The 25756-nt window shown below is 46.6% G+C and overlaps 1 long non-coding RNA gene across 1 annotated transcript; it reads right to left on the reverse strand.

Moving 5' to 3' along the window:
* Positions 1–6: 6 nt before the first annotated feature.
* LOC130108012 (uncharacterized) lies at positions 7–14890 on the reverse strand. Its single transcript, XR_008809846.1, has 3 exons — positions 14835–14890; positions 14363–14457; positions 7–124 (listed from the first exon to the last, which is right to left on the reverse strand). It is a non-coding gene; the product is annotated as an uncharacterized LOC130108012 (long non-coding RNA).
* Between the last annotated feature and the right edge of the window lie 10866 nt (positions 14891–25756).

Here is a 25756-nt window from a genome sequence, read left to right on the forward strand (position 1 = left end):
CCCCTAATTAATCCTGGATTGGTTCATGCATCCCATCTGTTCACAGCATCGAGTGGTGTCTGGTTAGGTGGTCCTCTCCACGGCAGGTAGGAACGACTGCTTCAAACTGCTGAGCGACAGCATCCTATGGGGGAAAAGAGAGCGCACAAGAGAGTGGGAGAGAATTAGAGAGGGCTCTGCTAAACTGACAATCAGACCACAATTTCAGGCACAACAAAATGAGCAACGCAAAAGCAATCCAATAAGTAAAGAGATAACACACACAAACGCTGAGTTACAAATTATGACAGGAGTATAAAAAGTCAATCCAAACTTTAAACATTTTAGTAATTGATTCAAACATAACTATCAACACTTGGATTTAGTGCAACAGTTGGAAGTTTGGTAACACTTTAGTATGGGGAACATAAAAAACTTAATTACTAGTGAATTAGTAATGATCAAGATGTCACTTTAGTATGGGGAACATATTCTAAGTAACAAAAACTTAATTTAGAGTAATTTAACACTATGAACACTTGTAGTTTTGTGTTTTGTTATGTAAGAACAGACCCTATTCATTAAGTGTTAGTAAGGGAGAATAACTCTTCTTGTGGTACTACCACCTTATAAAGTCCATACTAAGCAAAGCATATTGAGATGGTACTACTAATAAGCAATACTTCTGAGGTTATAGAGGGAAAACTCATAGTTAATGGCTTACTGGTTGTATAATAAGGCCATGCAGAATAAGGCATTAATGAATACGTAATAAAGACCGATTAAGAGGCAATATGTTGCTAATTTGCATGCTAATAAGCACCTAATTAATGGTGACTATGTTCCCCGTACTAAAGTGTTACCGGAAGTTTTAGAAAGAACTTGTTCATTTTTAGTTTGTAAGACCACCAGTTGGATTGCTACAGTGGTGTAGACCAGTTCATCCTACCCGTGTGGACCGACCATTACTTTGGCTGTGTGCCATGATGGCTCTCTGGCCAGACTGAGTGCATTAACATGGTACACACAGCCGAAACGACTGATGGGGAGGGACGCTGTAGGTAAAAGGCACTGCACTGCCGTTTATTACCGCACGTGCTGGTGCCAGGGCATTTAATTCACTCATAAAAATGCATCTGCATGCACAGTCAGGCACAAAATCAGATACACGCAAACACACGACTACTCACACAGCCCTTAAAATCACACACACACACACACACACACACACACACACACACACACACACACACACACACACACACACACACACACGCAGGGATCAATAATTAAAAGTGCTCTGCTTCAACACAACACTGAGACGCTGAGGTTTAGAGTTGAATTCCAGATTTTCTGCCCCCTCAGGAGTCGGGAATCAGGAACAAGTTATTGTCATTTTTCTTTTGTTGCGTACACAAAAGACACTAAGTTTGGTTTTAACGCGGCCCCACAGCAGTGCAACACAAAAGAACAGAGAGGAGCAACGAAAATAAAGCATAAATAGTTAACAACACAGTCCGCTCAGTGCAACACAGTCCGAAAACTCCCTGTCCAGGCTAAGCTAACTGCTAGCCTGCCGCGCTTCCAGTTGACTGATTAATTAGTTATTTTTTAATTAATGAATGCATTTTAAAATATAAAATCCACATGACCACCTCAAAAAGACACTTACTGAACCTTAAATTATCATCAAGATATTGAAATTATTAAGATATTTTGTGCGACATCTAACGCTGTCTCGTTGCCCCATCATTGTTTAATACCAACAGATGATGTTTGAAAGCAGACACACGTTAGACTGACAGCCTGCTGTGTATCCTGATGTCTGCACGTCATGTGGTTTGTTAACAATTCAGTCACATGGATAGGCCATTGTTCCCCAGAGAGCTATGGAACAATGTGTGAGGGTGTAGGACGACGTTAGAAGTATGCGGAAAGGAAGATGATGCAGAAGGTGTCTGGTTTGCCCAACTCCAACATCTCCAGCACGACCACCAGCCACCTTCTCAGCCTGACTACATGTATACATGGTCTCCAGGCTGCATGTCTACGTGGTCTGCAGGCTACATGTCTATATGGTCTGTAGGCTACATGTATATATGGTCTGCAGACTACATGTATATATGGTCTGCAGGATGCATGCATATATGGTCTGCAGGATGCATGTATATATTGTCTGTAGGCTACATGTCTATATGGTCTGCAGGCTACATGTCTATATGGTCTATATGCTACATGTATATATGGTCTGCAGGCTACATGTCTATATGGTTTGCAGAATACATGTATGTATGGTCTGCAGGCTACATGTATACATATATGGTCTGCAGGCTACATGTATGTATGGTCTGCAGGCAACATGTCTATATGGTCTGCAGGCTACATGTATATATGATCTGCAGGCAACATGTCTATATGGTCTGCAGGCTACATGTATATATGGTCTGCAGGCTACATGTCTATATGTCTGCATGCTACATGTATGTATGGTCTGCAAGCTACATGTCTATATGGTCTAACGCACAAACGACTCTGGCCAAACTGTAGACAACGTACAAATGAAGTGTGATCAGTAAATACGTTACTCTTCAGTTCTGTTTCTGCTTTCAGGCTTTGGGATTCTCAGCACGCTGCATCCATCCCTGTCTTTACATGACACCACGTCTCTAAACATATTAACCCTTATGTTCTTGTTTGGGTCAAAATGACCCGTTTGAAATTACAACCACTAACCATAAAGTGTTAATATTAGTTAATATTAGTAATACGTGAGATTAGTTTAAGACATATTTGGTAATTTCAGATAAATATTACAATTGTATTGCTATAAAATCCAGAGGTGGCTTGGGTCAATATGACCGGTGACAAACACATCCATTGCTAATGAGTGAACAGAACATGAGGAATAAGGCTGCTACTAAGTCCACGGTATCAACGGGAAAGTGGATGACGATATTGTCTTTAGACAGATACAGGTTCAACAGTCTCACCACAGGAAAAAATGAATCCAAAACACTGAAAGTTCAAGCGGGTCAAAATATAAATGCCCTGCGTTTGCCTCCTACCTCCGCTGCTTCTTGCTATTCAACAGGCCACCTGAGCGAGAGACCGTCCAGGGTCAGGGACAGATGAGAGAGAAAAGAGAGAGAGCAGAAATAAAGACGGGAGGAGAGAAAGAGCCCGAGAGGCAGAAAGAGAGACGCAGATCTCTCAAAGCCTCTTATAGTCTGGCGCTGAGGCAGCACGCCGGCGAGTTCACAGGCCCCGCCAGAGAAATCCTGGCAACAGAATGAAGGAAGGGACGTCCCCACAGCCCAAGTAATCCACCTGCGGCACCACCCCCCCTCACACACACACACCCTGTATAAAACCATATTTCCACACATGTTTACATATGGACTATTAACTAGATTAAACAAAACACACGTTCACATGAAGACGCCACTTTTCCTGGTTCCTTTGCATCCATTTGTTACCATTTTATAATGCCACGGTGGGCTTCAGGTGCTGCCGAGTCTCCCAGCCAGGGGCGTAGCACAAGATTCTGGGCCCTATACATAAGCGGTCTCTGTGAGCCCCTTTCCTCTTTTGTCTCTCACGCACCACTTTTTGTGAGTTCTAGCATACTGCCTATTATTTGCTGTCACAGTACATTCATCTATTTTAACCTGACTTAACTGTCTTGCAGCTAGCCACCTTGCTCTTAAAAGCTCCTAGCTCACCTTTCTTTTGGGAGAAATTACTCAACAGACGTTTTCCCTCATTTGGCCTTCTCTCTCTTTGCTTTTTCTCCTTTCTTTTCTGGAACCCAGATTTTGCTTTCTTTGGGAAGGACGTGACTCTGTGCTTGTGCTTGTATCAGCAGTCACTCGTGACAGGACTAGATGAGCTGCACTGAGAGATGCTCGTGACAGGCGGACTAAACCATTTTGCACCTTTTGTAAGGGGTGAGGGGGGGCCTCAGAGAGCCTCCACTATTTTCTTTAAGTCCCTTGACCGATGTATTGAGCCAATTTTAACCAAAGTTATGACACTAGTTAGTTAGAAATAAAATTTGCAAACCAAAACAATATTAATTCCAGGCTTCCCTCCCCCCCATCTGGGCCCTGGTAACCCCCCCCCCCACACACACACACACACTCTGGTGCCACTGCTGAGCCACGTTAGAAGGGTATCAAACAAAGTCACCTTAAAAAAGCTGTCTCATGAATACTGGAGTCCCCCGTCCCCGTCTGCAGCACGGGGAAAGTACAGGAGCTGCTTAAAGTGTGTCAGGAAATTCTGTTTGTAGTCCATATCAACAGTCAACAAAACAGTGAAGCAATCCTCCGGGACCGGCGGATGCAGACACACTCATACACTCAAACACACATCTAACAAACGAGCATTTGCGCCAACAAGGGAGCGGGTTTTTTAGGGACTTGTTCCTTATCCCATGTGAGGGTCTGAGGACAGGATGTTGTGTTGCTGTGAAGCCCCCCGAGGCAAATGTGTAATTTGTGATAATGGGCTATACAAATAAAACGGACTTGAACTGAATCCCAGATTTTCCTCACAATGTATCACAGAATTGTTTACATTGTTTGCAGTATACAGTATTTTTATCATGCTAGGTATATTGTTAATAATAGTCATAATATATTGTATCAATGTTATCAATATAAGAATCATTGCAGTTTCAACGTACTGTCAGGAACCAGGAACACTTTGTCATTTCATTTCATGTACTTCCCTACATGAAATGAAACTAAATATTGTTTTCCCCAGCCCACAGCAGTGCAACACAAAGATAACAACACATACAAAAACTACAAGAACCTCAACAACATATATACTAGCTAACACATATATCTAAACTAACACAAAAATCCAAACTTAAAAAAAAAATCACTGTTTTAAGGGAACAAACACCAGCCAGGATGACCGTCGGAACTGCCAGTCTGCACGGGCCCGCAGCAAGCCCAGCCCACCCCACCTCCGCAGCCCATCAGACCGCCCTCGGTGTGCCCCCCCCACCCCCGAGCGTGAGTCCAGGCAGGGGCTATGGTCCCTGGGCCCACCGGACGCAGAAGACCAGGCTACCCCAGCCGATCCAATGCCAGTTCTCCCAGCCAGACACGCCCGACACACCTCCCCACACGCCACACGATGACACCCTTGACACCCTTGGTGTTATCGGAACTGCCGGTGTGCATGGGCTAGCAGTTAGCTTAGCCTGCCATGTGTCCGCGTCCTGTCAGACCGCCAACAGTATTACCTCTTCGGACACAGCTCCAGGCAGGGCCGTGGTCCCTGGGCCCACAGGATGCAGCAGACCAAGCTCTCCCAGCAGATCCAGCACCAGCTCTCCCAGCCATCAAACGAAGACAAAACTTAAACGCAGACATGGACAAAGACACTGAATGTACGGTATTGGGTGAGGCTGCTGGAAACGCGAATTCGTGCCGCCATCTTCTCACACCGGAAGCGGAACATAAAGTGGACTTTAGATGTCTGATCTGTACAAGTAATATATGCAAGATTCTTTGTCAGTACTGTATGAACACAATTATTAGTGCTGGGCACTATGACTGAAAATGCTCTTCCAATTCACGTTCTTATGCTAGATGTTGGGTCGGAATTCGATAACTGGTTCTTTTTTGGAACAAGTGCTAAGTTGACAAAATTTCCAGATTCGATAACCTCTGAGTTAAACAACAAATCTCTTGAAGAACTTTTTCCCCCTCAATGTCTTGAGCTTTGTTCTACTACTCTCCTCTTCTCTGGACAATCTCTGTCCCCTCATCTCCAGGCCTGCAAGCCCAACTCCACCTGCCCCTTGGCTGTCCGACTCAGTACGTACTGACAGATGGAGCCTAAGAGTGGCAGAGCGCAAATGGAGAAAAGGCAAACTCCAGAGGATCTTCTCAACTTCCAATCTCTTCTTTCCATTTTTTCCTCCTCCCTTTCTGCTGCTAAGGCTGCCTTCTATAGCTCTAAAATCCTATCCTCTGCCTCTAATCCTAAGAAACTCTTTGAAACTTTCTCTACACTTCTTCAACCCCCACCTCCTCCTCCTACTTCCTCCCTTCTCCCTGATGACTTCGCTAACTTCTTTGACAAGAAGGTAATCGACATCATATCCTCTGTTTCTCACCACTCAGTTAGTGCTGCTTGTAGTATCCCCACCCTCTACACCCTCCCTCACATCTCCACGTCCCACCCTATCCCACCTCGCTCCCCTCTCCCCTGACAAGGTCCTCAACCTCATCACATCCAGTCGCCCCACCTCATGCTCTTTTGACCTGGTCCCCTCCCCCTCTTCTTCAGTCTATAGCACCTGAAATCCTTCCCTTTCTAACCCACCTCATCAACACCTCCCCCCTGGCAGGATGCTTTCCATCTGCCTTCAAGACTGCTAGAGTCACCCCCTCTTCTCAAGAAACCATCACTTAACCCCTCTGACGTCAAAAACTACAGACCAGTTTCCCTTTTACCCTTTCTAACCAAAACTTTCGAACGTGCTGTCTTTAACCAACGTTCTTTGTACCACCACCAGAACAACCTCCTGGACCACAACCAGTCTGGGTTCAAGGTGGGTCACTCGACATAGACGGCCCTCCTTGCAGTGACAGGATCGCTGCACTCTGTGAGAGCAAACTCTCTCTCCTCTATCCTGATACTCCTGGACCTGTCAGCTGCGTTCGACACAGTGAACCACCAGATCCTCCTCTCTACCCTCGAGGGGCTGGGTGTCACAGGCTCTGCACTCTCAATGTTTATATCCTACCTGACGGGTCACTCTTACCAGGTGACATGGAGGGGATCTGTGTCGGAGCCTCTCAGACCGACTACAGGCGTTCCACAGGGTTCGGTTCTGGGTCCTCTCCTTTTCTCCCTGTACACGACAGCCCTGGGTTCTGTTATTCGTTCGCATGACTTCTCTTACCATTGTTATGCCGATGACACCCAGCTGATCTTGTCCTTTCCTCCCTCTGACACACAAGTAGAGACACGCATTGCTGCGTGCTTGACTGACATCTCGGAGTGGATAGCGACACACCACCTGAAGTTCAATCTGGACAAGACAGAGCTGATGTTCCTCCCGGGGAAAGTTTGCCCACACCGAGACCTGGCCATCACCATTGACAACACCGTGGTGACACCAACTCGGACTGCGAGGAATCTGGGTGTGATCCTGGATGACCAACTATCGTTTGCTGCAAACGTTGCATCGGTTGCTCACTCCTGCAGATTTCTCCTCTATGGTATAGAGGAGAAATCTGGAGGATTCACCCATTCCTCACTGATGAGATGGCACAGGTGCACATCCGGGCTCTGGTCATCTCCCGGCTGGACTACGGCAAATCTCTCTTTGCTGGCGCCCCAGCGTCGGCCATCAGACCTCTGGAGCTTGTTCAGAAAGCTGCCGCTCGTCTGGTATTCAACCACCCTAAGTTCTCCCACACAACCCCCCTTCTCATGTCCCTACACTGGCTCCCAGTAGCTGCTCACATCCAGTTTAAGACTCTGGTGCTAGCCAACAGGGCAGTGAAAGGAACAGCTCCTTCCTATCTCCAGGCCATGGTCAAGCCCTATACCCCCGCCCGACCACTTCACTCTGCTGCCTCGGGATGCCTGGTTGCCCCGTCGCTCAGAGGCCCCTGCTGCCGATCAACCCGGTCACGGCTCTTTTCTGTCCTGGCTCCACAGTGGTGGAATGAACTCCCCACTGATGTCAGGACATTGGAGTTGCTGCCCATCTTTCAGCACAGGTTGAAAACTCACCTCCTTAAGAAGTACTACCCTGTTACGTGTTCTTAGCACATATTGTATTCACTCATTTAAAAAACAAAAAAATCTCTTTCTTGCACTTTTACTTTAGCACTGGTTTTGCTCTTAGATGCTTGTTTAGATGTACTTATGACCTCTGATGACTAGTAGTTCTCTTGATTTCCTACGTGAAATGATGCACTTATTGTAAGTCACTTTGGATAAAAGTGTTGGCTAAATGACTGTGATGTAATGTAATGTAACCACCATTGATTACTGTAGTATAATAACACTACATATAGTGTTACAGCAACACAAGTCATTACATCTACAGCGTGGACTCAGAGGGTGATGATGTGTCTGCACTCACACAGGCAGCAAACTTCATTCTCGTTACCGCTCATATCATGGCGGATCAGCAGAAACAAGCCCAAACATTTTGCGTGTCAAAAATAACAAGTTGTTTTTTTTTGACAACTTATGAAGGTTTGACATAGGACGTTTCATGCCGTAATCAAAATTACCATTTCCCCCTGAATTCACAGTGAATTGTCGCCTGTGTAAAACCAGACAATGCTGTTTCCTCAATTTGGTCATGAATACTGCAGTCAGTGGAGAACAAGAGATTCAATTTGAAAAAGGGCACAGACAGTAATCTGCCAGAGACAGGCCAAGCAGAGCGAGTTGCAGGCTACATGTACAGTGCATCCGGAAAGTATTCACACCCCTTCACTTTCCCCACATTTTGTTATGTTACAGCCTTATTCCAAAATGGATTAAATTCCTTTTTTTTGCTCATCAATCTACAAACAATACCCCATAATGACAAAGCGAAAAAGGTTTTGTAGAAATTTTTGCAAATTTATTAAAAATAAAAAACTGAAATATTGCATGTACATAAGTATTCACACCCTTTACTCAGTACTTGGTTGAGGCACCGTTGGCACCAATTACAGCCTCAAGTCTTCTTGGGTATGAAGCTACAAGCTTGGCACACCTATATTTGGGGTATTTCTCCCATTCTTCTCTGCAGATCCTCTCGAGCTCTGTAAGGTTAGATGGGGAGCGTCGCTGCACAGCTATTTTCAGGTCTTTCCAGAGATGTTCAATGGGGTTCAAGTCTGGGCTCTGGCCAGGCCACTCAATGACATTCACAGACTTGTCCTGAAGCCACTCCTTCATTGTCTTGGCTGTGTGCTTAGGGTCGTTGTCGTGTTGAAAGGTAAGCCTTCACCCCAGTCTGAGGTCCTGAGCGCTCTGGAGCAGGTTTTCATCAAGGATCTCTCTGTACTTTGCTCCATTCATCTTTCCCTCGATCCTGACTAGTCTCCCAGTTCCTGCCGCTGAAAAACATCCCCACAGCATGATGCTGCCACCACCATGCTTCACTGTAGGGATGGTATTAGCAAGGTGATGCGAGGTGCCTGGTTTCCTCCAGACGTGACGTTTGGCATTCAGGCCAAAGAGTTCAATCTTGGTTTCATCAGACCAAAGAATCTTGTTTCTCATGGTCTGAGAGTCCTTTAGGTGCTTTCTGGCAAACTCCAAGCGGGCTGTCATGTGCCTTTTACTGAGCAGAGGCTTCTGTCTGGCCACTCTACCATAAAGGCCTGATTGGTGGAGCGCTGCAGAGATGGTTGTCCTTCTGGAAGGTTCTCCCATCTCCACAGAGGAACGCTGGAGCTCTGTCAGAGTGACCATCGGGTTCTTGGTCACCTCCCTGACCAAGGCCCTTCTCCCCCGATTGCTCAGTTTGGCTGGGCGGCTAGCTCTAGGAAGAGTCCTGGTGGATCCACACTTCTTCCATTTACGAATGATGGAGACCACTGTGCTCTTCGGGACCTTCAAAGCTGTAGAAATTTTTTTGTACCCTTCGCCAGATCTTTGCCTCAATACAATCCTGTCTCGGAGGTCCACAGACAATTCCTTTGACTTCATGGCTTGGTTTCTGCTCTGACATGCACTGTCAACAGTGGGACCTTATATAGACAGGTGTGTGCCTTTCCAAATCATTTCCAATCCATTGAATTTACTACAGGTGGACTCCAATCAAGATGTAGAAACATCTCAAGGATGATCAGTGGAAACAGGATGAACCTGAGCTCAATTTTGAGTGTCATAGCAAAGGGTGTGAATACTTATGTACATGCAATATTTCAGTTTTTTATTTTTAATACATTTGCAAAAATTTCTACAAAACATTTTTCACTTTGTCATTATGGGTATTGTGTGTAGATTGATGAGAAAAAAATGAATTTAATCCATTTTGGAATAAGGCTGTAACATAACAAAATGTGGGGAAAGTGAAGGGGTGTGAATACTTTCCAGATGCACTGTATATATGGTCTGCAAGTTACATGTAGATATGGTCTGCAAGCTACATGTACATATGGCCTGCAGGCTACATGTATATATGGCCTGCAGGCTGCATGTATATGCAGGCTACATTTATATGTAGTATGCAAGTTACATGGCTATATGGTCTGCAGGCTGCATGTATATATGGCCTGCAGACTGTATGTATATAGGGTCTGCAAGTTACATGTATATATGGTCTGCAGGCTACATGTATATATGGTCTGCAGGCTGCATGTATATGCAGGCTACATTTATATATGGTCTGCAAGTTACATCGATATATGGTCTGCAGGCTGCATGTATATGCAGAATACATTTATATATGGTCTGCAAGTTACATGTATATATGATCTGCAGGCTACATGTATATATGGCCTGCAGGCTACATGTATATATGACCTGCAGGCTACATGTATATATGACCCGCAGGCTACATGTATATATGACCCGCAGGCTACATGTATATATATGGTCTGCAGGTAATTTGGTGCAGTTCCTTCCACAGCTCACAGATACTTTAAATAATAACGGACAGACACAAACAAAACAAATTAAAATTTGTTAAGACACAAATTTAGCAACATCACCTTTCATTAACAACAAACAATGCATGATGCATTTATTTGTAACAATGGAAATAAAATTTTAAACTATAATATCGGATCTTATTATGAGCTATTTTTATTTTTACAGTGATCTGATCAGACGGTGACAGTATTTGTGATGTTGTAATCAAAATTAGTATTTGCCACTGAATGAAAGATGAATAGTCCAGACAGTTAATCCCCTTCTGTGAAACCAGATAACACCGTTTCCTCAATTTGTACATGATTTGGTGAGAGAACAAGAGATTCAATTTGAAAAAAACGGCAACAAATAAATGATCTTTCTCTCTCATCTCGTTACAGTCACATTTATTCATTTAGCAGCTGCTTTTACCCAAATCAACTTTCAAGACCGTCTGCTCTTAACAGATAATTCTGATTGTAAACAAGCTGCATCACAGTAATGGTGTGGTAATGGTATCATAGTCATGGTACGGTGATGATATATATCACAGTAATGGTATGGTAATGGTATCATAGTCATGGTACGGTAATGGTATCACAGTAATGGTACGGTAATGGTATCATAGTCATGGTACGGTAATGGTATCACAGTAATGGTACGGTAATGGTATCATAGTCATGGTACGGTAATGCTATCACAGTAATGGTACGGTAATGGTATCATAGTCATGGTACGGTAATGCTATCATGGTAATGGTGTCACAGTAATGGTACGGTAATGCTATCATGGTAATGGTGTCACAGTAATGGTACGGTAATGATATCATAGTAATGGTATGGTAATGGTATCACAGTAATGGTACGGTAATGGTATCACAGTAATGGTATAATAATAATACTGCACACGTCATGTTCAGTGCATGTAACGGGTGCACCTTGGCGCTCCAGTGGCAGTGAATAGGAGATTGTGAAGGAGAATGCCCCAACTCAGAAAACAAGGAAATGCTGCAGTGCAGGCGGAACAGGGCTCCGTGGTACACACCACTAGTAAGCACAGGCACAATCTACTCCCGTATTTTCGCAATGTGTGTCTGGTGTGTGGTGTGTGTCTGTGTGAGAGTCTATTAACGGCCAAACTAAAGCACTTGGGGCCTTGATTCTTTTTGGAGGTTATTGGGGATGATCAGGGGCACCTATAAAAAATAGCAGAACATTAAAATTATGCATAATTAATTATGCATAAATATACAAAATATGCATTTTTCTAAAAATGGCTAAAAAACACCTTTCTCGGCATTTCAGGTGATTCTGAGCATCTTTGATTTTTTCACCTATATAAAAAAAACGGGCTTAGAAATGTTTTGGCATTATGCAAAATAAATGCATTTTTGCAAAAATGCACTTATGATCCTCATTTTTTTTTGGAGGTGGTAGGTATTGTTCCAGAGAGGACCAGAAAAATAGCAGAAAATTAAAATAATTATGCATAATTATGCAAAATATGCATTTTCTAAAAACGGCTAAAAACCACTTTTCTCGGCATTTCAGATGATTCTGAGCATTTGGGGGAAGGGAATTGGAGTGGGGGGGGTTTAGGGGCCGGGGGAAGGCGGTTAGCTGGCAGGATGAAGAGGAGGGAGATTTAGACGGGTGGATAACCAAACCTCTACATTGTAGCGGGGTTCTTCTAGTAGTATTCATATTCTCATATTCACTACAACGTATCACCAGATAAGGATGAAGGTGTCTCTGGAGGAGAAACGCTTTGAGGTCTTTCCTGAAGGCAGTGGGCGAGTCAACAGAGGGTGATCGCAAGTTGCTTTTTTTTTTTTCTCCACCATTTTGGAACCGGTAAGAAAAGTCTGGACCTAGAGCTGGTCGCTATGGTGAAGGAGCCAGACAGTCATCTACTGGAGATGGACCAAGGAGGGCGAGCTGCAGGGTTCGTGTTAATATGGCCTGCAGGTAACTCAACAGCCCACAGCTACTTTAAATATGAACAGACGAAGACAAACAAAACAAATACACAACCAACGTCCATGTGCTCCTCAGATGATAACAGTACACATTACAATGATAACAAACAACAGCCTGGTTCCAGACCTTTCCTCCGCTAGGTAGCTGTGGCTGCCACCATCAAGCTATTTCTAAGCTGCTTTACAAGTTGTGAATATAATCTCTGACAGCTCACACAAACGTGTTGCACTTGCTTGAGGTGGAAAAGCGGATGTGTCGGTGAGGAAACGATGGGGTAAACAGCGATGGCAACAGTTACGTGGGATTTACACAACATTTCGCCACTTCCCATGCAAGCAGCATCTGTCGGTCCTTCTGTGCTTCTCTTTTGAGTGTTAATGTGGCATTGGTTGCGCTTATGAGGAACTTGTGTATTACTTAAAGTGAATTAGGATGGAAACATGAATAACGTTTTCTTCAGAAAACCTGTCCAAAGCTGTAAAGTGGTCACGGAGCTGCCCCAAAAAGCATTCACCAGAAGGATAGACCCATTGAGATGAACCATTCTCGGAACCACACCACTTCCGGTGTGGGAAGATGGCGGCACGAATTCACGTTTGCAGCGGCCTCGCCCAGTACCGTCCATGCAGGGTCTTTGTCTGCGTCCAAGTTTGTTTTGTCTTCGTTTGATGGCTGGGAGAGCTGGTGTTGGATCAGCTGAGGGAGCCTGGTCTGCTCCGTCCGGTTGCCACAGGGATCACGGCCATGCTGGAGCTGCGCCCGAGGAGGAAACTCCAAGGGCGGTCTGACAGGACGCGGAGGCGGGGCAGGCTAAGCTAACTGCTAGCCCGTGCAGACCGGCAGTTCTAGTAACACCGAGGGCGGTCTGGCAGCGGCCTCGCCTGGCCTTGGCTGTGTTTTAGTGTCGTCGTGTGGAGTGCGCGGAGGTGTGTCGAAGGTTTCTGGCTGGGAGAGCTGGTGTTGGATCAGCTGAGGGAGCCTGGTCCGCCGCGTCTGGTGGGCTCAGGGACCACGGCCATGCTGGAGCTGCGCCCTAGGAAGTAACACCGAGGGTGGTCTGACAGGACGCGGAAGCAGGGCACGCTAAGCTAGCTGCTAGCCCATGCAGACCGGCAGCTCCGACAGTCACCCTGACTGGCGTTCCTTCTCCTGGACAGTGGAATGTTTGGACTGTGTTGCCCTGAGTGGACTGTGTTGCCCTGAGTGGACTGTGTTGTCAACTGTTTGTGGTTTTTTTGCTGTTTTTTTTTTTTTTTGCTTTGTTCTGTCTGTTTTTGTATGTTTTTGGTGGTGTTGTTTTTTGAGAAATTTAGGATGTGTGTTTTTGTCTTTTGTGTCGCACTGCCGCGGGCTGGCGGAAACGGAATTTGGTTTCTTTCGTGGACGCAAGTACATGAAAGAAACGACAATAAATGGTGTGTTCCTGATTCCTGTTTAGTAGCATGCATCAAGAAACCACGGGCACCGGTTTAAAGAGAGAGCACTGATTTACACGTTGTTCACCCCCCCCACACACACACACAGCCCCCCGACACAAGTAGAGATTTGCTAAAACCATCAACAAAACCAGCAGAGATTATCGTGAGTTTAAGGGAAACTTGTCCAAGGTTAGACGTTGACAACGTTTCTCAGGCCAGCGCTGCCCTGCTGCTCACAAAGCATGGAGACGGCTGTGTGGCCGGCACGAGCTGATGGGATGGCTGGGGAGAGGTGGGGGTGCGTAAGGTGTAGGAGGGGGGGGCAGAGCTTGAACTCTAATAATCCAAACCCCGTCAAATGTGACTCACGGGACGATCGGTGTCCAAGTGCAGTTACAGCTCATTCGCCTTGGTCTGCTCTCAGTGCAGTGCGTTACGAGAACAACACAACTCGGTCTCTTAGCCTGCAGGATGTGAGAGGGTAGGTTTAGGGATGCACTCATAACCAGCTGGGGGGGAGGGGGGAGAGGTGGTCATAACAGCATCACATAAGCACATCTTGGCCTGGGTTGAACCAGGGCACCCTGATAACAATGCGCCCCTGTAAAGCGACGCTGTCCCTAACTGCTGCTTATTTATTTATTTCTGTCCACCAGTCCTGGATTCTGCTCAGGAATCAATGGCAGGCAGGACTGACGAAAGTTCTCACAGGCGTTTTTCCTTTTTCGTTGCCTCCCCCTCGTTCGTATCGGATTCTTAATCGGCCCTGTTCATTTGTTTTCAAAGCGAGATCAGAGTGAGGAGTTGCCACGAATAAGCCAAAGGATCTGCTCCTACCTACCGGTTCCTTATTCTTCACAGCAGAGGTCTATTTGCTTTGGATCGGGGACACCTTCCTCTCCGCTGCTAGACAAGGGCTTTTGAAGTGTCGGGGCGGACGCTCTCACATGACCACTCACACAAAACACTCTGGATATAGCGTTTGGCCAGCTCTTACGTACCGGTGTGGGGAAATGCAGGCCACACCATACATGGCCTGGGCATTACTACACTGATGACCAACCTCGCCTGTTCCAGGAAGGAGAAGAATGCTTAAGATATATTTAGCAATTAAAACACAAGCTGGGCCCAAGCTGAACCATGGTGCAACGAGTTGACTAAAAACAAGAGACTGTGTCTTAACCTAGCCCTGGTCCTGGTCCTGGTCCTGGTGTGAGGCAGTTCCCAGAGCCAGCGCTTTGAACCCCACCTTAGCAAAGCAAACCACTGCACCGTCTATTAGGATGCAGGCATCCTGGGAGGTATAGGTTGCACGCTTTCAACCACGGTTTCCCGGGAGGAAATAATCCTAGCCCTGATATTAATCTGAGGACTTCACTGTTTATTCTAATTCTGTAACAGTGCAGGCCACTTCAAGCAACAAGCAGTCTGTGTGCAGGCCTGTGAACACGGGGTTGCTGCTAATTCTGTCCTCCTTGGAACAGGGTCCTTTCCTTTGTTTGTCCACTCTTTCAGTAAAGAACACTAAAGGGAAAAAAAAGCCTTTCACAATCTACGGACAAAACACCACACCAGTTTTATATATATATATATATACACACACACATATATACACTACCGTTCAAAAGTTTGGGATCACCCAAACAATTTTGTGTTTTCCATGAAAAGTCACACTTATTCACCACCATATGTTGTGAAATGAATAGAAAATAGAGTCAAGACATTGACAAGGTTAGAAATAATGATTTGTATTTGAAATAAGATTTTTTTACATCAAACTTTGCTTTCGTCAAAGAATCCTCCATTTGCAGCAATTACAGCATTGCAGACCTTTGGCATTCTAGCTGTTAATTTGTTGAGGTAATCTGGAGAAATTGCACCCCACGCTTCCAGAAGCAGCTCCCACAAGTTGGATTGGTTGGATGGGCACTTCTTTGAGCAGATTGAGTTTCTGGAGCATCACATTTGTGGGGTCAATTAAACGCTCAAAATGGCCAGAAAAAGAGAACTTTCATCTGAAACTCGACAGTCTATTCTTGTTCTTAGAAATGAAGGCTATTCCATGCGAGAAATTGCTAAGAAATTGAAGATTTCCTACACCGGTGTGTACTACTCCCTTCAGAGGACAGCACAAACAGGCTCTAACCAGAGTAGAAAAAGAAGTGGGAGGCCGCGTTGCACAACTGAGCAAGAAGATAAGTACATTAGAGTCTCTAGTTTGAGAAACAGACGCCTCACAGGTCCCCAACTGGCATCTTCATTAAATAGTACCTGTTAGAGCCTGTTTGTGCTGTCCTCTGAAGGGAGTAGTACACACCGGTGTAGGAAATCTTCAATTTCTTAGCAATTTCTCGCATGGAATAGCCTTCATTTCTAAGAACAAGAATAGACTGTCGAGTTTCAGATGAAAGTTCTCTTTTTCTGGCCATTTTGAGCGTTTAATTGACCCCACAAATGTGATGCTCCAGAAACTCAATCTGCTCAAAGAAGTGCCCATCCAACCAATCCAACTTGTGGGAGCTGCTTCTGGAAGCGTGGGGTGCAATTTCTCCAGATTACCTCAACAAATTAACAGCTAGAATGCCAAAGGTCTGCAATGCTGTAATTGCTGCAAATGGAGGATTCTTTGACGAAAGCAAAGTTTGATGTAAAAAAAATCTTATTTCAAATACAAATCATTATTTCTAACCTTGTCAATGTCTTGACTCTATTTTCTATTCATTTCACAACATATGGTGGTGAATAAGTGTGACTTTTCATGGAAAACACGAAATTGTTTGGGTGATCCCAAACTTTTGAACGGTAGTGTACATACATACATACATACATACATACATACATACATACATACATACATACATACATACATACATACATACATACATACATACATACATACATACATACATACATACATACATACATACGCACACACACATACATACACACACACACACACACACACACACATCAATATAGATGTAGGAAAAAAACGTTTAATACATAGCAGTACAAGCTTGTTTTGTGTGTCGCTCAGTCATTGGCTGCTAAATCATGAGCGGCACACACACACACACACACACACACACACACACACACACACACACACACACATATATATATATATATATACACACATACATAAATACACACACACACACACACACACACATATATACATACATACATACATACATACATACATACTTACATACATACACACACACACACACACACACACACACACACACACACACACACACACACACACACAGACACACGTGTGTGTCTGTGTGTGTGAACTAGAGGACCATCTAGGAAAGCTGGGGGAAACGCTAATGCAGCAACTGACTTCATAGGCTGGACAGACGGCGTGCAGCACTGCCAACATGTTTCACTGAGCTTCAGTTTCCATTGCCACTAAGCTGAGACGAGGACAACACAAGACAGACGAGTCATACAGCAGCTGTAACTCGTCAGGCGTACGCCTCATCAATGAGTTATGGATTTTAGTGAAGTCCTTCCACAACACCCTGTTTATCACCTTTACCGTAGCTGTATAGCATCAGCTAGTAACCTCTCCATTACCAGGAGATAAGCACTAACTGAGCTGGCAAGGACCCTGGTGAAAAGGTGTGAAACACGACAGACAGACAGGCAGACAGATGGACAGACTGGTCCTCAGTGGGTGATCACGGCTGCTGAATGCTGCGTATGACCTCACTTAAATTACAAAGATGGCCAAGACCAGCGAAACTTAGCGTGACGGCTTGGGGGCCTCTCTGCCAAACCCCTTCTGTTATGACCACCTGACAACCGTCTCCATCCTTCTTTCTGTCTGTCTGCATTCACATCCTGAAGGTACCACCATGACACCTAGCGCCTTCTACAGGATGCTTACAGCACTTCTCTGAGAGTTCATACTGAAAATGGGGGCTGGGGGGTTCATTGTGGTTGTCCCCCCCCCCGGCTGAATGGGGGCGCTCCTGACCATGTATTACATCATCTCTATCTGAATACTTGTACAGTCAGTAGTTTTAGCTGACAGTACTGGCTTTGGACTCCCTCCACCCCCTTGCACCTCCACCTAAAAACCGGGCACGTGTTCAAATGCACATACACATCTACTGTTTTCAAGTTACTGGAACTGCTCAGTCTTACCCCGAGGTGCCCCGAGCCTGAATCCGGACCGTACCTAAGACGCTGTATGTGGACTTGGTCTATCTGTGTAAGGGCGTGGGTCACTGGTGCAGCATATTCTCCCGACAGACGCCCATTTGGCCCAACTGGACAAGTAATTAAACCAGAGATTAGCAGACTTATGGCTCTCGAGAGACCAGATGCCCCGTATTTTCTGCCCCCCCCTCCCCTCCCGGGCAATATGGAGAATATTATTACTGTGCTTATCATATAGAAGTTCACTCAATGTCAATACATTTGAAAATATCTGACAGCTTTTAATGTGACGACGTCCCCGTAATGCAGTAAACCATTGATGTGATAAACAAAAATACAGCCAGTAGCTCTGGGAACGTCATGCATTTCATATTAATGTCATAAAGGTTGCCTGAAGCTAATGCATTTCTGCATAGGTTTTATTACATCACGATGAAGGTATCTTTTTTTTTAACTTATAATGATGTAAGGATGGATGTTGTCCAGCAATACTATTAGAAGAATAAACAATAATAATTAATTATTGCCCAAACCTTATTTTCAAGTCACATTTAGTTTTTGCTGTGTTTCTGTACAGTATGATTCTTAGTTTTCATTCAACAGCCCTCATCATCGTCACCCACAGCCCTCAGCATCGTCACCCACAGCCCTCAGCATCAACATCCACAGCCCTCAGCATCGTCACCCACAGCCCTCAGCATCAACACCCACAGCCCTCAGCATCGTCACCCACAGCCCTCAGCATCGTCACCCACAGCCCTCAGCATCAACACCCACAGCCCTCAGCATCGTCACCCACAGCCCTCAGCATCAACACCCACAGCCCTCAGCATCGTCACCCACAGCCCTCAGCATCATCACCCACAGCCCTCAGCATCAACACCCACAGCCCTCAGCATCAACACCCACAGCCCTCAGCATCAACACCCACAGCTCTCAACATCGTCACCCACAGCCCTCAGCATCAACATCCACAGCCCTCAGCATCGTCACCCACAGCCCTCAGCATCATCACCCACAGCCCTCAGCATCATCATCCACAGCCCTCAGCATCGACACCCACAGCCCTCAGCATCGACACCCACCGCCCTCAGCATCGTCACCCACAGCCCTCAGCATCATCACCCACAGTCCTCAGCATCAGCACCCACCGCCCTCAGCATCAACACCCACAGCCCTCAGCATCAACACCCACAGTCCTCAGCATCAGCACCCACAGCCCTCAGCATCGTCATCCACAGCCCTCAACATCATCACCCACAGCCCTCAGCATCATCACCCACAGCCCTCAGCATCGACACCCACAGCCCTCAGCATCGTCACCCACAGCCCTCAGCATCGACACCCACAGCCCTCAGCATCGACACCCACAGCCCTCAGCATCGTCACCCACAGCCCTCAGCATCGACACCCACAGCCCTCAGCATTGACACCCACAGCCCTCAGCATCGTCACCCACAGCCCTCAGCATCAGCACCCACAACCCTCAGCATCAGCACCCACAGCCCTCAGCATCGTCACCCACAGCCCTCCGCATCAACACTCACAGCCCTCAGCATCGTCACCCACAGCCCTCAGCATCGTCACCCACAGCCCTCAGCATCAACACCCACAGCCCTCAGCATCGTCACCCACAGCCCTCAGCATCGTCACCCACAGCCCTCAGCATCAGCACCCACAACCCACAACCCTCAGCATCAGCACCCACAGCCCTCAGCATCGTCACCCACAGCCCTCCGCATCAGCACCCACAACCCTCATCATCAGCACCCACAGCCCTCAGCATCGTCACCCACAGCCCTCAGCATCATCACCCACAGCCCTCAGCATCAGCACCCACAGCCCTCAGCATCGTCACCCACAGCCCTCAGCATCAACACCCACAGCCCTCAGCATCGTCACCCACAGCCCTCAGCATCATCACCCACTGTCCTCAGCATCATCATCACCCCATGATGAGGTTGGTCCGTTTAAAGTATCACCTTACTGCTGTTAAAGACAACGTTACTGTTGAAGAAAGAAGGTTAGGCTAATCAAACCACTGTAGAAAAAACCCTAACCCTAACCCGGGCAAACACCAAAAGCAGCACTGTTTAAGCAGCACAGTGGTCCAGTGGTTAACACTGTTGCCTCACAGCAAGAAGGTCTGGGGTTCGAACCCCAGGCCATCCCCGGTCGTTTCTGTGTGCAGTTTGCATGTTCTCCCTGTGTCTGTGTGGGTTTCCTCCGGGTGATCCGGTTTCCTCCCACCATCAAGAAGACATGCATTTTAAGGTTAATACTCCTGCCTGTGCCCCTGAGCAAAGCAATGGAGAGAAGAACTGGAGTTGGTCCCCGGGCGCTGCAGCTGCCCACTGCTCCAATACAACAGGATGGTTACATGCCGAGAACACATTCATTGTTAAAATACAATGACAAGGGCGTCTGGGTGGCGTGGCGGTCTATTCCATTGCCTACCAACATGCGGATCGCCAGTTCGAATCCCCGTGTTACCTCCGGCTTGGTTGGGCCTCCCTACAGACACATTTGGCCGTGTCTGCGCGTGGGAAACCAGATGTAGGTATATGTGTCGTGGTCGCTGCGCTAGCGCCTCCGCTGGTCGGTCGGTGTGCCTGTTCGGTGGGGGGGAGGGCGTGGGGAAATAGCGTGAACCTCCCACGTGGCTTACGGCTTACGACTGCACTTGAATCAGAGGAGGTATGTGGTAGTCTGCAGCCCTCCCCAGATTGGCAGAGGGGGTGGAGCAGCGACCGGGACGGCTTGGAAGAGTGGGGTAATTGGCTGGATTGGGGAGAAAAAGAGGGAAAAACCCAGAAAAATAAAAAAAAGAATACACGGACAAATAAGGTGGCTTTCATCCATCTATCCATCCATTATCCAAACCGCTTACCCTGCTCTCAGGGTGGCGGGGATGCTGGAGCCTATCCCAGCAGTCACTGGGCGGCAGGCGGGGAGACACCCTGGACAGGCCACCAGGTCCTCACATGGGTTTCCTCTGGGTGCCCCGGTTTCCTCCCACAGTCCAAAGACATGTAGGTCTTTTTTTTTCAAAGACACATGTAGGCTTTCATTTCCTCTCATTTTATTTCATTTGGAATGTATTTTGGCCTACACTATTTACAAAACAGTTTCTGTATGCCCTGTGCAAAGCTGTACCACGACCAAGAAACACCAGAGAGCACGCCACTCATGACAAAGATAAAACGCATGCTAAGTGATAACAAGAGCTAGCCCTGCATATTGACACATCCCAGCCAATACCATGACTACATCTTATAGTATTACTTCAAAGATTAGTTTCGTTCACATATATACTAACCTCAGTAAACACATAGAGAAGGAGGAAAGGCTCTGAATTAAAGTGAGTTAGTCAGCCAATCAGGTGCGGTGGTGCCTCGCGAGTCGATCATGCCTTGTCTGTATTTTCGCCTCGTTCTACTCCTGTTCATTCTACTGCAGCCTGCTGCGGTGTGTATTGCTTCTACCTGTTCATAGTATTTTGCTCACATCTCCTCCCCGGCATCCAGCTGCAGCCCTCATTTCTCATGGTTTCCCAGTTTGGAACTCTGCAGGCCTCACCCCCTGATCAACTCTAACAGACATCTGCGCCATCAGGGAGTGAGAGGGTCAGAGCCCTCATTCAAATACGGAGTCTTTCAGTAAAACTGCTTTCACTCATATGTGAGGTGACAGACTGAGATGGTCCTAACTGGGCTATGTGCAACGATCACAGACAACTAGACTCGCTAGCCCTTAGCTAACGGGTAGGACCCTTTAGTTGACTGGCTAACGTAGTCGCTCACGGTGCAAGAGATCCGGGTTTGTGTCCTGGTTGTGGCGGTTCCCAGCTGCCCCCCCGAATTTGCTACATTGGTGCCAGAAGAACTTAAAGACCCATGCATCATTGGCCTGGACCTGCTGACCCACTGGGGAGCTCGTGTTAACTTGTCAGAGGAAACCATCACCCTTTGCATGAAGACCATGGTGCTCCAGTCCAGCCAGGGGAAGAACAGGCCCAAAGATCAACGAGCCAGTCACCAAGCAACTGCCACCCAGCAGGAACAGAGCCCCTGTACAGCACTGGAGTGCCACTACTGCCAGTGGCAAGAGGAATGGGGCCAGATGATGCCGATGTTGGTGGCAGTCCAGACCGCCAGCAACGAGTAGAGGTAGTTCCCCTTGGCTACGCAAAAACTGAGGCAGCAGCAGGAGGCAGACGTGACTCTGGTGCTGGTTAGGGGCTCGCTGGAGTGAACAGAGGTGTCAGCAGTGGGGCCCATGGTAAAGGCCTACCACTCTCAATAGGGCAACTTCGAGTTACACGACGGGCTGGCGTATCAGAGGAAGCAAGCTCCCGGATGAAGGAGCGAATTCCTGCAGCTATTGGTGCCCCGTGTGCTCCATCCCCAGGTTCTCCAGATGGTCCAGGGCTCGGTGGGGGCTGGGCACTATGGGATTGCGATGTGAGTATTTCCAATATTGTGTATCCCTATTATAGAGTGAGTAAGCACCCATTTTTAGCCTGTCTCCGCTTACTTCACATTTAGAAAAGTTTAAAAAAAGGGTGTAGCTACAGAGGACAGTGATGGTGGTGTCCATGTATAAAGGCCATAAATAACTGTAGATGTAAGGACAAATGATGGCGGTCTCCATACATAAAGGATATAAAGGGTCGTAGAGGACAGTGGTGGTGGTGTCCATGTATAAAGGCTATAAAGAACTGTAGATGTAAGGACAAATGATGGCGTTGTCCATATATAAAGGGGCGTAGAGGACAGTGATGGTGGTGTCCATGTATAAAGGCTATAAAAGGGTGTGGATAAAGAGGACAGTGATGGAGGTGTCCATATATAAAGGGGTGTAGAGGACAGTGATGGTGGTGTCCATGTATAAAGGCTATAAAAGGGTGTGGATAAAGAGGACAGTGATGGTGGTGTCCATGTATAAAAGCTATAAAAGGGTGTGGATAAAGAGGACAGTGATGGAGGTGTCCATGTATAAAGGGGTGTAGAGGACAGTGATGGTGGTGTCCATGTATAAAGGCTATAAAAGGTGTGGATAAAGAGGACAGTGATGGTGGTGTCCATGTATAAAGGGGTGTAGAGGACAGTGATGGTGGTGTCCATGTATAAAGGCTATAAAAGGGTGTGGATCAAGAGGACAGTGATGGAGGTGTCCATGTATAAAGGCTACAAAAGGGTTGTGGATAAAGAAGACAGTGATGGAGGTGTCCACGTATAAAGGCTATACAAGGGTGTGATAAGAGGACAGTGATGGAGGTGTCCATGTATAAAGGATGTAAAAGGGTGTAGATGCTGAGGATAGTGGTTATGGTGTTGTTCAGACTAGTGGTGGCGGTGTTAGAATACGACACCTCCCCCCAGCTTCTCCCAGGTATATCCAGCGCGTTGAGCTGGCTAACACTGACGTATGACGCGTCATCTTCCTCCTCGCCTCATATTTTACTGCTCTGACGCACTGCATGCCACGTGTGCCACCTACAGCACGTGGTTCTCACTCTCCTTGAAGCCCAATATGATGTAGGCAGAAAAACCGCAACCAGAAAACCCGGCATTAAAATTCAGAGACTAATATTCCGGAGGATAATGCCCTGTACACCTTTAAAAAGGAATAACACATGTCTTCTGCACAACTAGATGCAACAGGGCAAATATGCCGCCTACCTCCGTCACATGGGCCACATTTGTTTGCTGCAGCAGTCTGGAAAGGATCCATTGAGAATCGATTGTGCCTGCCAGCGGAAGTCGCACCAATCAATGAACTATGAGGCCCACCATGTTTTGAAAATGATAACATTGGCTGCGTGAGGGGAGATCAGTGTTGATGAGCTGCAAAATTAATTTGTATCCAATACATTTACGTTTACATCGAGTCATGTGCTGGCTGTACAGGCGTTTACTTGCAGATCAGCGTGTTTGGGGATGTGACGCTCCATTTCCACGCCATAGGGTTTTGCAGCTGTGGATGATTAAAGGCTGAGCCAATGGCCTTGCCAAGTCACGTTGGTCCCTGCCCTCTGACAATGCCCCTAACACAAACTCTGCCTACTGAGCCTTGCCGGAACTAGCCTCTACCTTGCCTTTAGTTGTTCCTGTCTCCAGCTGAGACAGTATCTATGACACCTTAACCAAAACTTCACGTATCAAAGTGCCTGGTTGGCTCGGCCAGTTGAGCATTAACCCCAAGCTCAAATCTGATGACTCTGTACCAGGCCCAGTTTTAGCAATAAAGACATCACAGTGTATGTTCTCCTTTTCTCCACACGCTGGCGCCCTATCATGTTCTACTATCCTACGCTTTAATGCTTGACCAATAGAAAACGTGTTCAAAAATAATAAAAATCCCTGCTCTAAACCAACCCCTTAAAGAGTCACTTAACCCTAGACCACTTTAGTAAGTTTGCTGACATCTACGGCTCAAAAACCACAGGCGTAATGAGTCAAAAGCCAGGCCCCACTGGCATGATGGTCAACGCGGGCCTGGCCTGCCCATCACAATCACATGTAAAATGAAAAAGGTGAAAGCACGCGGCTTTAAAAGGACCAGGAAATGCACTGAGCAGTTGATGCCTGAAAGAGGTGATTACTAGCGGACCGCTGCGCTACAGACGAGGAGTGGTAATAGCAAGGCCAAGATGGTGATAGACTAGCCTACTTAACACAATCTACTGTCGGAGCACCATAACGGATGAAAACACACATGGACAACATTATTCATGTGTGCGCACAGACCGTATGAACACAAAGCACAAGTGTGCAGGTTGATTATTAGTCAGTTCTACTAACATCATAGGTGCACTCTCTGGGCTTGACACTTCGACAGCTAGCTAACTCTCGGTGTGGATTTTGCTACACAGCCGACGCACGTCCATAATTACTACATGCAGGCACACTCTGCACATTTTGAACATACCATATACCGTAGAGTCAGTGCTCGAGATCTTTGATATGATAGTGATGAGATAGAGAGGGATCAATGTGTGTGGGCCCTAAACTGTTGTGGGCCCCAGTTCAGCTGCATTATCCGCGTATATGGTGGTTTCGCCTCTGTCAGAAACCATGTAAAGGTTAAAACATGGCAGGCTGGTCTTGGTACTCTTGTGATTTTAGCGTGGCAGAATAAACAAAGCAGCAGCTAATAACATTAACGACGGTCACTGACAAACTCCTCATAGCTGCAGATTCTGGACACATTAACATCCTCATCTTACTCAGTTGCCTTCGACACCATTCCCACTCCATCTGGTTGACCATCTGGAACATTACCTTGGGATCACAGGAAAGGACATTCAGTGGTTTTGCTCCTCCTCAGTGACTGGAGACAGCATGTCACTTTTGGAGCTCTAAATCCACCCCAGCCCTGGTCAAACAGGGCCCCAAGGTTCTGTCCTTGGCCCCTTATTATTCTTTATCTACATGCTCCCTCTTGGTCAAATCATCCACCATCACGGCCTTAACTTCCACTCCTATGCTGATGACACTCAATTGTACATCCATTCTAACCCTCTGCTCAGCTCCACCCCCCGACACTCATCAGCTGCCTCCACCAAGCCCTGGATGTCATCAA

The sequence above is a fragment of the Lampris incognitus genome, chromosome 2, assembly GCF_029633865.1.
Source record: "Lampris incognitus isolate fLamInc1 chromosome 2, fLamInc1.hap2, whole genome shotgun sequence".
Lineage (NCBI taxonomy): Eukaryota > Metazoa > Chordata > Actinopteri > Lampriformes > Lampridae > Lampris > Lampris incognitus.